The sequence below is a fragment of the Limulus polyphemus genome, unplaced genomic scaffold (genome assembly GCF_000517525.1).
Source record: "Limulus polyphemus unplaced genomic scaffold, Limulus_polyphemus-2.1.2 Scaffold391, whole genome shotgun sequence".
NCBI lineage: Eukaryota > Metazoa > Arthropoda > Merostomata > Xiphosura > Limulidae > Limulus > Limulus polyphemus.
This window is the reverse complement of record NW_013666001.1, coordinates 268,653-275,342: the sequence shown is the minus strand read 5'-3', so window position 1 is coordinate 275,342 and position 6,690 is coordinate 268,653.

Below are 6,690 nucleotides of genomic sequence, written 5' to 3'. Positions count from 1 at the left end.
GTGGTGATGACTAGCTGCCTTCCCTCTAGTCTTACACTGCTAAATTAGGGACGGCTAGCGCAGATAGCCCTCGTGTAGCTTTGCGCGAAATTCAAACAAACCCTGTCGGAGATATTCGTAAATACCCGAGGAGTAACGTAACTACGATATTAATACTATCCATTCTTATGGAAAGGGGAAATGAAACAATTACAACAACTTATTCAGTAAATTTGATTGTTAAGATGAGTATTAAGTGTTAATGCACTACCATCAGCATACCTGTATACACGATGTAATATGTGATACGAAAAATGTAATTTTCATGGGTTCACAAAGTGCAAACATACAGAAAGATTATATTTAAAGTGTACCAGTTCAAAGGCTCTTGTACCAACAACATAGCACACATATAACATTGGTAAAAATATTCAACGAGGCAGAAGAATGAAGGTGAAACATCAAGGGCTTAAAAATGATAAGGATTTAAGGAAGAGCTTAATACGGATCAATTTTCATTTCCGGAGAGGTAAGCATTTTCATCACTGCAAGACATATCGTTCTGAGTCACTGAAACTTTTTTATAAGATTTCAAGATAAAGCTAAATATATATGGGTATTGGTTATGTAACATCCAAAAGTGTAAAAACTTTTTACTGAAAAGTCCATCTTAAATTCATTTAGAAGTAGTAATGTGACAACTAATACAATGCTCAAAGTTATATAATGTATATTTTCACATTTGTGTACTTTTTTCCAAAGTACTAGTATTTTTGAAGAGCAATTCTAGATACTAAAGAGCTCCAAGAATTACTCTTACAGTTGAAACATTTATTAAGTACATCAAAAGTGCTTACTAGCAAACAACAAGATATATATGACCAGTGTTACCAAAACTGAAATTACTATATTTTTAGTTAAATGGATGGTTATGATAATTATATTACTTTGTAATAAACATTTAGTGCCTACATAATAACTTGTTATCGTAAAAGACTAATTGGCTATTTTCTAAATATTCAAAAATTCCATCAGTATTTTGGAATACTCAGGAACACAATATTTGTTATTAATGGTAAGTCTCCTCTGTTTATTTTCTGGGTTAAAAATCACGGAGACCGTGATTTTCAAGTGAAAACAAAAGCTAAAGTGTTAAAGTACAATATATACGAAGTTTCTTGTGAAGTAACAAAACTAATATTTGCGTTATTGTACATTTCAACAATCTTCGTCTGCTTTTTTGCAAGAATGTGAGAACAAATTATTACAAATACATTATTGGAGTAATTCAACGCTTGTGTTGTTCTAACTTGCATGCTACCTGACCCAATATAATGCCTTTAATAAGTGAAGTTAATAATATAAGAAGTATTTATCATTCCAGTTTCCACGTTCATCGAGAACTGTTCATTATCTTTAACTTTGAAGTAATGACTGTAGTATCTGCAAGCACAATAATCACACCTGTATTGTTTGCAATAGTTACACATTTTATGTAAACACTTACAATATATCACTTATTCTCATTTATTTCTCAAATAAATGTTAATGATATTTTTAAAGATATAGGTTAAAGGAAATAATCGTTACTTGTCATTTCTACCGGCCCGCCAGTGGCACAGCGGTATGTCTGCGGACTTACAACGCTAGAATCCGGGTTTCGATACCCGTGGTGGGCAGAGCACAGATAGCCCATTGTGTAGCATTGTGCTTAACTTCAAACAAAAAACAAAAACAAACAATCAATCAATATAAACTAGGCGTTTTTCTTAGTTTTCATATAGCAACACTATTACTTAACTGTGAGCTTTTCTTTTACTTTTTTAGTCAAAATCAGTGTGCCCACCAGTATCACAGCGGTATTTCTGCGGACTTACAACGCTAGAATCCGGGTTTCGATACCCGTGGTGGGCAGAGCACAGATAGCCCATTGTATAGCTTTGTGCTTAATTACAAACAAACAAAATTAATGCGCATAACAATAAGTAATAGTAGTAGTGAAATAACAATAAGTAATCAACAATTTGAAGAACGTTTTGATCCATAATAACAGAAGTATTGGTTTAGTGGGAAAATGGTTATCTCCGCTTGAAAAAGTATGTATTTCTGCTTACAATTGTAAAATGTTATTTAGTTCATCATGAATATACCTAAACATAATTAAGAAAAAAACTATATTCATAAAACTATTTCTTCTGCCCAGCTGTAATGACAAGCATTTAGTACTGTTGTGATTAATGGGATAAAGAAATATAACCTATATTTATTCGTAGTGTGATAATAGCGATGCGTATTTTTACGTAGTACATTGATATCTCTAATTTGTTGTACATTTATTTTAGTGGAGTTAGTGGATGGTTTTATATACAACTATGGTAGTTATAGGCGACTAACTCTTTGAAAAGGTGAAACTCTGTTTTAGGAATGTTTTAAAATAGAAGAAATTAATAATAGAATATACTTAAAAATAGCATATGAAACTAAAAGGTGTCTAATATAAACTTAGATCATATCCTGATAGAAAGTAATCCGCAATTGTTCTTATAATAATCGAGCCGTTGAAGTTAATTTTTTTATTCTACTTAAGTTTATGTTATCAACTTATAGGGTTTAAAACTTTAACGTTAGCTTTATAGATAAATGTATATTTCAAAGGAAAATTGCCCACATTTTGATGAGATCATGTGCAGAACTTTAAACATTAATCTCAATTATGTAAACTAAGCTGAGATTTACATCATTCTGTAATACATATAAGTATAATTATCAAGTAACCAAACCGTCAACATCCTCGAAGATTGCGGTCACTCCCTAAAATCGATAATTTTATCTACTCATTACACACACACATTTAAATTGATTCTCTTATACGAGATTGTATATACATATACATCTTGGTTTATGTAAAATACTATATTTACTGCACACACGCAGATGTGTAACAACTTCTTTAAAGTAATACTTTCAATGAAATAGCCAATAGCTTGTTTGTTTGTTTGTTGGTTTGTTTTTAATTATGCACAAAGCTACACAAGGGCTATCTGTGCTCTGCCCACCACGGTTTCTAGCGTTGTAAGTCCGCAGACATACCGCCGTGCCACTGAAGGCTAGCCAATCGCATATGATTTCCTTATAGTATTTAATACGATTCAATCTTATGTCTCTCTGAATAAGTCAAGAACAAGAGTGTTGATAAAGCAAACAGGATAACTTAAATTTAACTATTTTATCCTTTAGAAGTTTTGGAATCTTATTTTTTACTTAAAAAACATTAAATCTTAACCTCTGAAAAAATGTATCTTCAAGCTATTAGTTTAAATCCCGAAAAGCTCCCAATCTGAAGGCTTATAACTCTAAAACCGGGTCTCAATACCCGTGGTGGACACAGCACAAATAGCCTATTGTGTTGCTTTGGATTTAACAACAAAGAAAAACAAAAACACGAAAAAAATTATTGAGGTTAATAATGCAGCTTAAAATATTAGTTTAGTGATTCAAGAGACGGTTGTTTTATTCTTAGAGAAACTGGTCAATTTCACAATTCAGTCAAACTTTTCATTACAAATTATTGTCTTAGTTTTTCACAATGTAGCATCAAAACACTGAATTGTAGAATTGAATTATTACCCATCAAACCAAATTAATTTATCAAACTGAAAAAACAAGCCAATCAATGAACTACTTTGATATATTTTAACCTCAAAAGAAATCCTTCCTTGATAATAATGATAATAATACGAACTTTTCTTTGAAGTACATTTTATACTCGAATAACAGCTGTTAGAATAATATAGAAACTGTTTTTGATTGCTCTGCATTTAAAGAGTTTAGAGATACCATCAATTTCTGGTTAATATACTAAATGCTTGGTGCTACAGGACATTCTTCGTGCTCATACAAAAGCATATATTCTGTGGTAAGCTAATATAATATTTTGCTAAGCGATATTGTTTGGTGTATTCTTAAGATACATGTACACCAAAAGGTAATTTGAGGTTATTCAACTTTTCAACTAGATCTGGTAAGCAAGGTTCACTTAAGCTCGATTGGTTGAATTATAATATCAGTTAAAACATACAAGCTCCCAAGTAAAATCAAGACTAGCTGATAACTGCAATTTTGAACAATGGCGGCGCTCATCATTGGAGCTAGATCGATAAAAGAGATTGTCACCTAATTCAGATAAGAAGACAACATTAGTGTTATGTTTAGATATAGAGCCAAATAGCCTTAATCTCTGGTCCGGAAAGAGAGAGAGAATGTAAAGTTGTATACATCTAAAACGAACGTCAAGCCAGTTCCAACACGTGAAGTCATAAACCTACATTTCGAGAGAGAGAAGATCTTTCAAATCGACGTAGTTGGGCTTATGAGAGCTAAAATTTACTCGAAACTGGTTTCTTGTGCTGGTCATGGAGTGGCTATTGTTACCTATCGTAAGCTTATGTATTTTTATAACACAATTAAGTGATAAATTAAAAAAGAAACAATATAATTCAATGGCTTATACAATAAATCTAGTAGTTAAATTTCAAATTCAGGAAGAAAATTCACAACTCTGTTATCTTATCTTAATTATTTTCTACATTATGAAAGTAAGAAATAAAATAGCCAAATTTTCCAATGTTATAAATAAATGATGTAATGAAATTTATATATTTTAGATAAAGCATACATGATATATATAATATTTAATATAGCGGATCATTTCATTTTACTTTTCCCTGCTTGAGATAGGTTCTAAGTTAAATTAATTCAGTTTGATATCTGCAAGTTAAGAATTATTAACCTTAAAAGTAGCGCAACGCCTAAAATGTTTTATTTTGAACAAAGTAGAATGTACCGACAATAAGTTTATCCTTCGGTAAATCATCTCTACTCACAACTGTACACGTATACAAACCATACCATTTTATTTCTCTCAGGAGCAGCTATATGTATTCTCTATGTCAAGGATAATATGTATTTTATAGCCAAAGATTGATTTTATTTTTCCTTTAATACAAGCTCGTGTGTATTATATTAAGGTTTTGAAGTTCGAAAAGCACGTTCTTTCTAAATGGTTGATTTCCGAAAACCAAAGGTCATTTCAAGGAGCTGATGGATTTTTCCATACTAGCCCCTCCACAATCGTTGTTTAAATAGTTTGCCACGTTTTCTTCGTAATCATTGCAGCACGGAAAGCTCTACTTTCAGTTTTATAGTCCAGAACGTGACTTGTCGAACTAGCTTGCAAACGACATTTTCAGTTATGTTACGTTACCAAGAGATAATTTATTGGCATTAAATGTCACCCTTGTCTTTCAGCACAAAGTAAAATATAAAGTGTTCGATTATGTTTTATTATGTTATTTGGTTATCAATGTAGTTTTCAATACGTGTTAAAATTGATACAATCACATGTGGCTTGCATTTTAAACTTCAGGGTGCCTAAGGGTTCGAACTAAAATATGTAGTGTTTTTCACTTCTGTTTGTTTTTATAATTTCTTTGTAGCAGCATCACTTTTCACTAGTTTTTTGATAATGTAGCATATTGCATAATTTTGCTACTAAACATTATTACAAGTTACCTACTCACCTTTAATTTATAATGTCACTTTGTTTTAAACTAACAGAAACAAGATTAGAATTAAGTAGATTCAATCATGCAGATATATCTTCAGTGACAAAAATTGGGATAGAAAACTTATTCTAAATAAATGATGAGCAACCTAGATGCGAATTCAAACTCCGATTTATAAATTCATAAGTTAGTTTATAAATAATCTCCAATAACGCAGGTTTTCCTCAAAATTATTTTTGATATCAAACAAAATGTTTCTTAAGTTTTATCGCACAGCTTTTTCAGCCCATTCTGTTTTTCTTCCCAAATATTATTTACTTTAACCATTTACTCTCCATTAACGTATGAATAAAAGATTAATATTGATAAAAATGTTGTTTGTGGCTGTTCTTCAGAGCTGTTTATGATTTTACTGAAAAATGTATATTTTAAACTTGAGCCACTCTCCAAACTGATAAGTGGACACTAGTAAAGTAATTAGTATTTTTATTGTGTGCGAAGCGCTCATTTGTATCCTGAGAAAAGCGGAGACTTCAAAATATTCATGCGTCTTTTCTATAAGAACTCAATGTACAGATTTCTTAGCGAATTTGGATTATATTTTAAGATCTAAGATTTCTAGCTTCATTGCTTTATGGTTGCTGATAATTTTCGCTCTCTTACACATGGTGATGCTAAGTTCATACTTTGAATGTTTATTATTACTATATATATGTATATATATATATGTGTGTGTGTAAGTGATATTAGAAAATCAATATATATATATACATATATAATCTAAACTTTATTTCATCGTAAGGGTTAACTCTCTATTTGTTTCTGTCATTAAGATATCTCATATTATTACAGCTAAAACGGCCAGCCCGAAAATGCAGCTTACGTACAGAATGTTTATGTACAAGCGCTTCGATAAAAACAAATAGTCAAGTTCGTGTTGTTTTCGTAAAGAAAAATGTCTAAATTACCATTTTTTTTCGTTAATCATCGACATTCAAAAATATGGAATGCTCTTAAGGTAACTTGATTCCATATCTAATAGTATTATATATTTTAAAACATATTGGTGCTTCTCTTTAAATTTGCCCCCCAGTGGCACAGTGGTATGTCTGCGGACTTACAACGCTAGAAACCGGGTTTCGATACC